The sequence below is a fragment of the Trachurus trachurus genome (genome assembly GCF_905171665.1).
Source record: "Trachurus trachurus genome assembly, chromosome: 7".
NCBI classification, from domain to species: Eukaryota; Metazoa; Chordata; class Actinopteri; order Carangiformes; family Carangidae; genus Trachurus; species Trachurus trachurus.
This window is the reverse complement of record NC_139901.1, coordinates 10241651-10252919: the sequence shown is the minus strand read 5'-3', so window position 1 is coordinate 10252919 and position 11269 is coordinate 10241651. Positions and strand designations below refer to the sequence as shown.

Sequence of the window (11269 nt, the reverse complement as noted above, 5' to 3'; positions counted from 1 at the left end):
AGGAATAACATGTGCTCTGCACATCAGGCACACAAATAAAATTAATCATCATCATTCATCATAACTTTTGATCATCTGCATGATCATCAAAAACAACCGTTCTTAAATCAACCCCTAGTGTCGCTGTTTCATCGTGTTTTTACACAGTGGGCAGCTTCTTGGTGTGGTGGGGGCATCGCAAGCAAGGGTCAGTGTCACGGAGTGTGGCAGCCGTGACACTGATCCTCCTGTGCCATGTTATACTGGCACCAAAAAGACTGTCACGCATTAACACTCCACTGCCTAAATATATATGTAGCCTATATACACTGTAAGAAATGTCCGTAGAAATTACGGTAAAAAACTGTCAAATAGCAACAGTAAAATACCGTAAAATCAAAAATAGTATATCACTGTAGTAAATACACTGAATTACCGTAAATCAAGATACAGTAAATAACTTTAAATTTTACGGTCTTACTAAGTAGAAAATATGGAATTTTACTGTGAATGTTGTAAAAAGTTCGCAAAATTCACGGTAAAATACCATAATGTCACAAGCGTGTAATTACCGTAAAATTGACGGTATCATTCTGTCTGAATTACAGATTTTGCTGGTGTTTACGTTTAAATTTACGGTACACAACCATTAAATCATACCATCATTTCTATAGAAAGTAGAATGTTAAAAAGTATGGTATCAGGACAGGCTGTGGTCACGTGGGCATTGTTCGGGTCGATGTGAAGCACTTAATGCAATAGAAAAACTACATGTTGTCAAAACAGAATTAAGATAAGATTAAGATACTAAGTCAAAATAACATGTAATAGCCTATATGTAACATATATTTCAGAATAAATGTGCAAAAGAGTTTAGACATAAATATATATTTTTTTTAAATACAAACATCTCTATTGTACAAACATGTAGTCTCCATAACATACCTACACACAGTAAAAAAAAAAAAGAAAGAAAAAAGGAAAAAAAGAAGAAGCTTGAGTCAGCTCTGGCTTGGGTGACCTACAGGTGACCCAGCAGTAACCATAGTAACCCATTTGTTGGGTCAACGGTTGGTTTGCTGCGCGCCACCAAGATCCTTATTTTTGGCCGGAGCGCCGTTACAACCTGGTTACAACCAAGCTGCTCTGTTGTCAGCCAAAGACGACATAAGTAAAGTGGATTAATTTTATTTTTGATGGAAATGCCCCAGCTTCAGTCTGCAAAAATGTCTGACTGCTTCAGCAACGAGTGTCGGTGGATCGGACTGGACTTTCTCAGGTTGGATCGATACCAACTGTCCGTGGAAAAGCTACAGATGAACTGTAAGTATTTAAAAATGAGCATGGTTTGTGTTACTTTGGCCGTTTAGCACATGAGCTAGGCTAACGCTAACGATGGCTAGGCTAACGCTAACGACCGTTATGCTAATACAGCTAACGGTCTATTGTTATGCTAATAACGATAACGGTCGTTATGCTAACGCTAACGGTGGATCGTTAAGCTAATAACGCTGACTACTATAGCATGAGACTAGCGTGAGAGACAGGACCTGAGAGTAACCAGAGTTTTTGTGTTTTCTAATCAGAGTAAAGTATGTGGAAGCTAACGTTAGCACATGGAGATAGACGGTCTGAAGAGGAGCCTTGCTCTCATGGAGGTGCAGAAGTTCCTAAGGGAGGCCAACATCATTACTGTTAAGGTAAAGTTATGTGTTACTGTGTTTGTGTGGAAGAGGGAAAATACACCAGCCTAAAACTGCCTTGTTCAGATATCCATGTAGCTACTTCTGTCCATTATCATTATTACTGAAGTGTTACATGAGTTCATTTTGTGTTCAACATATACTATATTCGTACAGAACCATCCCATCCTTAGTTGTACACATTTTTAACACTACAAAATCATTTTACCTTCTCCTCAGCATGGTGCAGCTGGAGAATGCAAGGCAGCCTACTTTGCAGGAATGTGGCATGGCCAGTACATCTTCAGCGTTATCAACACTCAGCTTCAGTGAGTACATTTAAATTGATAGGCTTCTGAACTGGTGCTGCCGTTAGCCTAAATGTTTTTGTTTCTTCATACCTGTCAAATATTTACATGGCCACATCAATAATTATGTCTCCCATTTATGTCTACTACCCTATTATCTGGAGTTCCTTAAGGATAAATCCTCGGAACTATCCTTAAAAAAAAACATCAAAATCACTGATTTAATGTCAAATCCAAAGGATTGTGTGTTTTCAGCTGTAGCCTCCACAGTTTCTCCCTCAATCTCTCTCAATCTATTAGATCTGCTAAATCTGTTAACTGTTTTAAGCGCCTCCTGAAATCATATTTATTGGTTGGCCTTTCTATTAGATTTTTTAAACCTACTCTTCATTCACCATTTTTTTTTTTTCTGTTCCAACTTCTTTTATTAATGTTTTGTTTGTTGTTGTTGTTGCTGCAGGAAGCACTTTGCAACAGTGTGCTATATAATAATAATTATCATTATCATTAACAATGTTTTCTTTGTTGTCTTTCTTTGTCTGGTTGCAGAGAGGTTCATGCCAGTCCACAGTAAACACCTGATTGAAGACTGCTGGTGAATTTTCAAGCAGGAATGATGACAACACCTGCCCAAAGTTTCTTCAACATTGTACCATGTCTGTATGAGACTCTGTCCCACCTGTCTTCAGTCAAGTCTGGACCCAATGACTCAAACACCAGTCTTGTCAAGGCTAATTAGAGGTAAGCAATGGTTTATGTCAGTGTAGCAAATGAGTAGATGCAAGCATAACTCAAACTTCACTCAATCGATCTCCCACAAATGCACGGTGCCAACAGCTTCATACAAACATACAGTAGAAAAAAAATCAGTATTACGGACAGGATTCAGGATTTTGGCTGCAATTCGACAAGGGTGAAACAAATACTGATGATCATTTAGTCCTGAAAAGTGACAGTTTCTACCTTTTACACTAATACAATAAAATAAATGAAATACTCCTGATGACCTGCAAAACTATATTCCAGAGTGCTGGTTTCATTCTATGTATAGCTCATTGGAGCTCAGTTTAACAACAGAAGGCTGAATTTATCTCTGTAGGCACCATGCTCAGGCACTGCATCAATCTAACCTTTGCTTTGTTTCTGTTTTCTGGCTGCAGAGAGGATCATGCCAGTCTACAGTGGACACCAAATGGACAATATATGAGTCTTCAAGCAGAACTGGTGACTGCTGGATGCTTTAAGTTCCAGTTTCTTGAACACCATGTATATGTTAAGAGCCCTCTTCAGCCAAGTCTGGACTCAGTGACTCATTAGTGTTGATCAACACAGGGCAAGTGGCTCCTTTTTTCATTATGTTTATTTCTTCTATCATGGACTATCCTTCTTCATATGTATGGACACACACTGTCTTTTCAAGATGTCAACACTGCCTTGTGAGTATACTGGACAAGTTCTGTTTTTCACAGAGAATGTGTATATGCAAAGAGAGGTTCTTAAAGTTTATCAATTATAGTCTGTACTTTGGTTTACAATGGGCTTAAAGGACAATTCCAGGCGAATTCAACTCGGGGGTGTATTTTCCTATCATTTTAGGTCTAGAAGAAGGAATCTGAAGATTTTCAGTTTAATCGCTCCCGTTTTGCAGTAGTTGCGTCTGTTCCCGCATCGCCACGGCAGCGATGAATGGGAGTGGATGTAAGTTCCGCTGTTTAGGCTGTTTCCAGCCCTCAAAGCCGCAAATTTTTCCCACAGACAGCGTCAGATGGCGACTCAAACATGCACTGAGAAGTTTATTTACTTCAAGCAAGCCGACATGTTTGTAAAACTAGATCTAATTCAAAGTCTCCCGGAGTCTCGCGCGAGACCCAGTTGCCGTGCTCGGTGTGTTCAGGTGCAGTAGGAAAGCTACAGTTTGTGTCATAAACACAGGAATATCAACTCTTTACTTGCTTCAAGTAAAAAAAAACTTCTCAGCGCATGTTTGAGTAGCCACCTGACGCTGTCTGTGGAAAAAAATGTACACTTGAAGCAAGTCAAGAGTTGGTATTCCTGTGTTTATGACACAAACGATAGCTCCAACTGCACCTGAATACACCAGCACTGCAACTTCGGGCTCGCGCAAGACTCTGGGAGACTTTGAATTAGATCTAGTTTTACAAACATGTCGGCTTGCTTGAAGTAAATAAACTTCTCGGTGCATGTTTGAGTCTCCATCTTACGCTGTCTGTGGAAAAAAATTGCGGCTTTGAGGGATGGAAACAGCCTAAACAGCGGAACTTACATCCACTCCCATTCATTGCTGCCGTGGCGATGCGGGGACAGACGCAACTACCGCAAAACAGGAGCGATTAAACTGAAAATCTTAAGATTCCTTCTTTTAGACCTAAAATGATAGGAAAATACACCCCCGAGTTGAATTCGCCTGGAATTGTCCTTTAATTGGTTATTTCCTTAATAATTTACCATTTGCATTTTCTGACTGTAAAATCTACGCCAACAAACTGTAATTCCATTATGTGTTGTACTGTATTTTTTACGGTGAAATTCTGGCAACCACAGCTGCCAGTATTTTACCGTGAATTTTGCAATAAAATACCGTACTATATCTTACAGTTTTACCGTGTTTTTTCACTGATGGACTGTAATTAGGTTTACAGTATATCCGTTATTTTTAAAAGAATTTACCGTAAACAGGTTTATATTATAACTGTTATTTTTACAGCAAATTACCGTAAACAAATAACAGTTCTCTACTGTGAAATTTACGGTTGCCAAAACAGCATACCGTAATGTGTAATACATTGTGACCGTATTTTCTACGGTAAAATTCTGGCAACCACAGCTGCCAGTATTTTACCGTAAATTCTACGGAATTTTTTTTACAGTGTACATATGTAGCCTTGCATTGATCATTTAATGATGATGAGAAAAGAAAAACGTGTTGATCACCAAAATAATATTTTAGTGGGTGGATTCGAACCCAGACCACGGCAATGCTTCCACTTTCTTTTCCAGAGTGGTCTGGCTGTAAACCAGCCAGCCCCTGCGCACGTTTTTATTTTTTATTTTCACACACATCAATCACATGGTCACGCAGCCGTCTGGCCGCATCTTTACGAGGCTGTGCCGTGTCATCTATGGCCAGTCCGTCACTGCCCGTGACCAACGTGACAACAACAGCGGAGAAGTTTCTAATCAGGCCCGCGGACACCGGGACCTGTGTTAACCCCATGTTTGGAAATCCCGTCTTCGGTTTATTCATCGCCCGTCAGTGCAGCTGCGCTGGTCACTGTGTGTGATTTATGCGTGTATTAGGTGGCGTGTGATATAATAATCGATTTACCTGGCATCGATTGATTCAGTTTCAGTACTGTGGTGGTGGACAGCTCCCGTTAAGAGCTTCTTAAGAAGCTTCTTTGGCGTGATCTTAAGAAGGCAGTTAAGAACGCATCTGGGAAACACCCGTATCTTAGCACTCCTTCTTAGCCGAACCCTTCTTAAGAGCCTTCTTAAGTCCTTAAGAAAGATCGAATCTGGGAAACGCGGCCAATAACTGTTGAACTTATGCTAATAGTCTAACTGGGAGACACTTGAATAGCAGCTAATGTTAGCTTCAGACCAGTGGTGAACAGTTAGTTAACGTTAGCGAGTGGGACTGCACTGGAGTGAGGGACTCGGTGCGTGCGGTTCTGGTGCTCCACTCGGTTACGGTCGTTAAGTGACAAAAAAAAAAAGCAAGGTAACTTAACGTTATCTGCTGGCCTCCTTGGCAGCAAGTAACAACACTATTAACTTGCTAGCTAGCAGGGTGACATAGTAAAGTTATGTTACAGTATTGACGTGAGTAGCCTATTATTATTATTAATAATATGAAAGTGTAAAAGTTAACAAGCTATTGCTGCTATGAAAGCTATGCCCAAGGAAAACATTAAAAATCACTCTCTTATCTCCCCTCAGGATTATTATTTAGGTTTCTGACAACAGCAACAGATGGACAAAGTGCCTCCTCCCAGTGCTGACAGTGAAAACTGTAAGTGTAGGCCTATATTGTCATAAGAATCTTTAGAGGGCATGGCATATTATCAATTAAAGTAAAACTGTATTTTGTTTTTTTGTCATATCAGTTGAACCTCCAGTGAGACAACAACAACTGCCCATCATGAAGACGACATGTCACCAGCTTACACCATAACTGGACATTTGTAATAAAAAAAAGTTTAAATTTCATAAATTTTTTGTTGGTGTTCGATTATTTATAAAATGATGGTGATAAACACTGGTTGGAGGGCCCCCTGGGGATTTTTGCTTAGGGCCCCACCAGACTCTAAAATCGCCTCTGCCTGTAGTTGTGAACTCCAGACTAACAAGCTCTGTCTGGCTCCCTCCTCAGGTTGTGTCTCGAACGATGCAGCAACTGTACTGTAGCACCGGTGCAAAAACCTGGAATGGAATGTATGCAGGGATCGCTGTGTTATGCAGGGGGAGATTACAATATGATGATAGAGGGTGATTCATGACTGACACAACCAGCCTTCAATCTGACTTCAACCCCTTACCAAAACCCCAATTTGCTCCCTTACATAGACAAACCAGGTCACTGTGTACAGACTCAGTTGTTTTATTCTCATGCCCTTACTGTTACGTTAGTACTGTTAGTACCTAGCTGTTAATATTCCATTCGGTATTGTGATTTCCACAGTCATAAAAATACACTTCAGGGGAACAAATAGAGCTTTGATTAATGGTGAAGTTTTTCCCAATGCGCTTTAAACAGCATGGCAAGCATTAACCTCCTGAATGTATTTGTTGAGTATGCTTAAGACTATAATGATGAAAACAAATCTGATACAGATGGTCTCTCCAGCGCTCACACAATTTAAATATCAAAGTCTAACTTCTCGCTCGGCACAGTCAGTTTGAAGTCAGCTCCATCTTTCCCAAGGCTGAAACGCTCGCCTGTACATTTCTCTCACTTCACAGAAATAAAAGCTGTAGCGCCAAAACGCGGGTTTCATCGAATGATGAGGTGTTAAGCTGAACCGAGCAGGACCACGTCAGCACAAAGGATGGTTTCAAAAGATGCTTTGTTTCTTGGGAAAGACAAAAGAAGTGTGATCTTCTTAGACTTTTCGCCTTTTTGAATTGACATCATGATCAAATATTTTGTTAACCAATAGATCAATGGATCTGCAGTATTAGTATTAGCTGATGTGTTGTTCATCTGACTTTGGAAAGAAGCCTCAATTTAAAAGAGACGTACAGGGCAATTATGTCCAATAAAAATCACAATGTGAAAAAGGAAAATAGAACAATAAACCTTAAAGCAAGTTACGGTTTTAAAATGTCATTATATCCAAAGTTTCTTAATGAGCAGGAGGTAACGCTGACCTGAGTGGAATTGTTTTGACACAATTAGCCCTGTTTGACTAGACACCATTATTGCCTATATCCTCTTCTCTGACAGGGTTGGCCCAATTTGTCACATTACATAGCAAAACATTATTAAGAGTGCTTTCTGAGGTGGATCGAATAAGAAGGAATATTGTAATGTACATAACCTGAGCAAGAACCTGTGGTGTGCTTGCATGCATACAGATACGCGCACGTAGAAATGAAGAGCTGGAAAGGTCAATAGGATCCACCAATTACTGCCACTCATTACTCAGAGTGGAGCGAGGGAACGGAGGATGAAACAGTGGACTGAGAGAGGACAGGTGGTGGTGAAATGATAATAATAGTTTGGATAAATAATCTTTCTTTCTAACCATCACACAGCCCCCTCTTGCACTCCTCCCTCCCTCTTTTCTCACTTGATGTATTTGGCAGCATCTTCTTAAGCCTTTCTTCCTTTTTTCGCCATCATTTTTTTCCCCCTAGCATCTTTCTCCTTTCCGACCAGAGGAGGAGCCAGGGGCCCGCATTGTCCCCACACCACCTTTTCTCCTCTCTCATTTATTTCAATTTGTCATGCTTTGCTGTCCTCCCTCGGTTCAGGGTGGAGGGTGGGTGAGTGGGAGAGGAGTGCGTCGGGAGAAGATGGGCAAAGAAATTGGTATCTCCACTTTTGCCATAATGAAACATTTAGATGCGGGCGCAGCTATGCTTCCGCATTAATGGCTTGCGATGAAGAAGGGAGGAAAGGAAGGAGGCAGGGGAGGAGGGGACAGAGAAGAAGAGGACTAGGCAGTCTGACCACTTCACCCTAATAACCCCCAAATCCAGGTCACAAGGAATACCTCCAGATAATCAGTGCTGCCACCTTCCCTCAATGAGCCGCTATCATTTTTGGAAAAGGTTTTTGTGGTGTGTGCAAAGAGATCTGTGCACACCTGTGTGTGTGTGTGTCGAGGCTTCAGCACTGTGTGCGTTCTGAAATTGCTCGCGTGTCCAGTCTCTCATTCCCTTCGGGGATTCACAATTGTCATTTTTTTCCTTGACAAGAATAAATATTGACATTTTTCATCTCAACCTAGATTAGACTGTTAGCAAACTTCCTTTAAATTGCTCCTCAGTTTAAGTCTTAGCAGATTCCCCACAGTGATAAAGTGGCTGAGATATTACCTGAAAATGATGATTGACCGGCTGGATGGATGGAACCTGTCGCTAAGCCTTAATGTAGGACAGAAAAGGGAAGACGGGGACTTCATCACTCGCTCAACAACACAGCCCATGAGAATACAAGAGCTATAACCCATGATCAATCAGCATGTGGCTCCAGAGGGGGGAGTTTTGGGCTGTCCTGCAGCCATATGGGTTTTGCAGCATGGCTCAAGATGTTTTAAAAGTAGTCATTAATGGAATATTGTTCTTAATATCAGAATAAAATCAAACAATGTCTTGAGATATAATTTGCTAACATTTAAGTATGTTAAAAGTGAATTTCTAACAAGCCCAAGCTTGACTGTCACACTTGTGTTCTATGAATCTGCCCTCGACACTTGTCACTTCTGATCTTTCCGTTAATGTGCGCCCGTGCTGCATCGAGGCTTTGTGCTATTATTTATCTCTGGCCAGTAACTGAGTATGACAAACAGAGATAAAGGCACACCCATATGCAGGCGTGTAAACACACAGCAGGCTAGATCACACAAAAGTTCACACCTCAGATAGATAGGGAACATTTGAAATGTCCAAATACAAAGAAATCAGGCAAACTTAGTGGAGATAGCAAACATTGTATTCCCTGTAATCAGCACAATGTATATCATACTGTAATGCCATCATATTAAAATATCTTTAATGATTTCTTTTGGTTTGGTCTGTCTTTAAAAACTGTTTTAATTAGTAAGATCAAATTGCATCACAGACGACAAATTCAAGATGTGTATGTATGTCAATGATCTCCAGAAGCAAACAGCATAGACCTAATAAATGTTTTGCTACTGCTACTTAAAATAGCATTATTAGCTGTTTTCATACCAGTCTTTACAAGAGATTTTTCATTCAGAAAAAAGGAGTTTTTAATACATCTTCTGAGCAGCTACTTCCTCACTATGGACTAGATGATATAGTAACTTGGTATCAGAATCAGAATCACATTTATTTGCCAAGTATGTGCAGACATACAAGCAATTTGACTGTGGTTTATCGTCACTCACTTGTACATAAAAGACATACAGAATGAGGACAGTAATGAGCAACAATACAACAGCGAACACATACACATACAATTAAGTAAAGTGGCAGGTGGATGGACAGTTGGTAGTGCAAATAAACAATGAGGTATAGTGCAATGAGATTAATAATAAATACTGTATATATATACATATATATGTGTGTGTGTGTGTGTGTGTGTGTGTGTGTGTGTGTGTGTGTGTGTGTGTGTGTGTGTGTGTGTGTGTGTGTGTGTGTGTGTGTGTGTGTGTGTGTATGTGTGTGTGCACGTAATCGTACTGAATGTAGCACCTCTTTGCTGCTCTGATCTCCTATGTCAGCTTGTTTCTGGCCTGGTTGTACAGGACTCTGTCTCCACTTCTGTAGGCCTCCTCCTTGGCTTGGTGAAGTCTCAGTTTTGAAGTGAACCAGGGTTTATTGTTGGGGGACAGCTCTCCATTCCGAAACACAGCTGTTCCGAAACCCCCCCTGCAGCTATCCATGGTGCTGAACTAGGTGACGTTGTTTACACTCTGCGTTGTCTGTGAAACGCACGCTGCTCAGGGACTGGGCAGATCTGTCCCACTTGCTTTCTCCCCCACTCCGTTGTGGGAGATCTCCCACAGAGTAAAAGAAATACACTTTTTTTCTCTCCCCCGCTCTGCTCGATCGAAATCAAACAAAGTATAATGTCCATTCCAGTGAATTACAAAGTTGAGCTCCTGCTACTCTGCTGGGGAAAAAATTGCATTGGATTAATGGCAGAGAGAGAGCATCCAGGCTGCATTTAAAAAAATATTTTAAATTATTCTCTGAGTCTCTGTGCATTTTTGACGGCATTGTGAGACAGAAGACAAATGTGGCTACAAACTGTTTCCAAAATCATGAGTGTAGAAGAGTATCATTTGTAGCTTTGCTGGCAGTTTCAGAAGAAAAGTTCCAGTCGCGTTTTTGGATCTCCTGCACTCTATGATGATGTCACCCACTCTGACCCAACCCCATACACACTCATTGAAAAGTGTGAAATTTGTCAGAAATCCTCATGTGCTTTTAATAGATTTATCTCAAAAACGGTACAAGCTATGACAAAGTTGTACACAGGTTGGATACATTCGAAGTTTGTCTACAACTCAGAATTTGAATGAAGTCTCTAGCAGAAAGTTTGCTGACGCTTTAGAGTAAGAAGTAAAAGTAAGAAGATTTGAAGAGTTTGAAGACTTTTCCAATGCATTCTCTATGGGGAAAAGAAAAATCAGAAATAGTTGAATATTGCAAAAAGTATGAATATTTGAAAAGAGAAAAGTAATTCCGATAATGTCCTGAAAAGGCTGAACGTTTTGATGTGAGAATTATTGAAATAGCACAAAGTATGAAGGACTAGAAGAAGACTGTAAAAAGGCGGAAAGTAGTAAGAATATAAAAAGAGAATAAAGAAAATGGCCGAACAGAAGAACAATAGTGTGAATGCTGAATAAGTATAAAGAAAATGGCGGAGAGGAAGAACAATAGTGTAAACCCCGCTATTACGCGCAGGCTACCACACATTAGGAATCCATGGACCCACCCCTAGTGCTACATGGGTCCTGTCAACAACGCCAGAATGTGGCAAGGTGAAGCCTCACTCACACAGGCCTTAAGTGGGATGTAAACTCCGACCAGAATAAACGAGGAGAACTCCTGCGGTGAATAAATTGGTTTACAGTT

At 40.5% G+C, this 11269-nt stretch overlaps 1 long non-coding RNA gene across 1 annotated transcript; it reads left to right on the top strand.

The window, feature by feature from the left end:
- The first annotated feature begins 1218 nt into the window (after window positions 1-1218).
- Window positions 1219-3693, top strand: LOC310988471. The gene is made up of 5 exons (XR_014595487.1): window positions 1219-1302; window positions 1566-1679; window positions 1902-1990; window positions 2519-2710; window positions 3130-3693. It is a non-coding gene; the product is annotated as an uncharacterized lncRNA (long non-coding RNA).
- Window positions 3694-11269: the final 7576 nt, after the last annotated feature.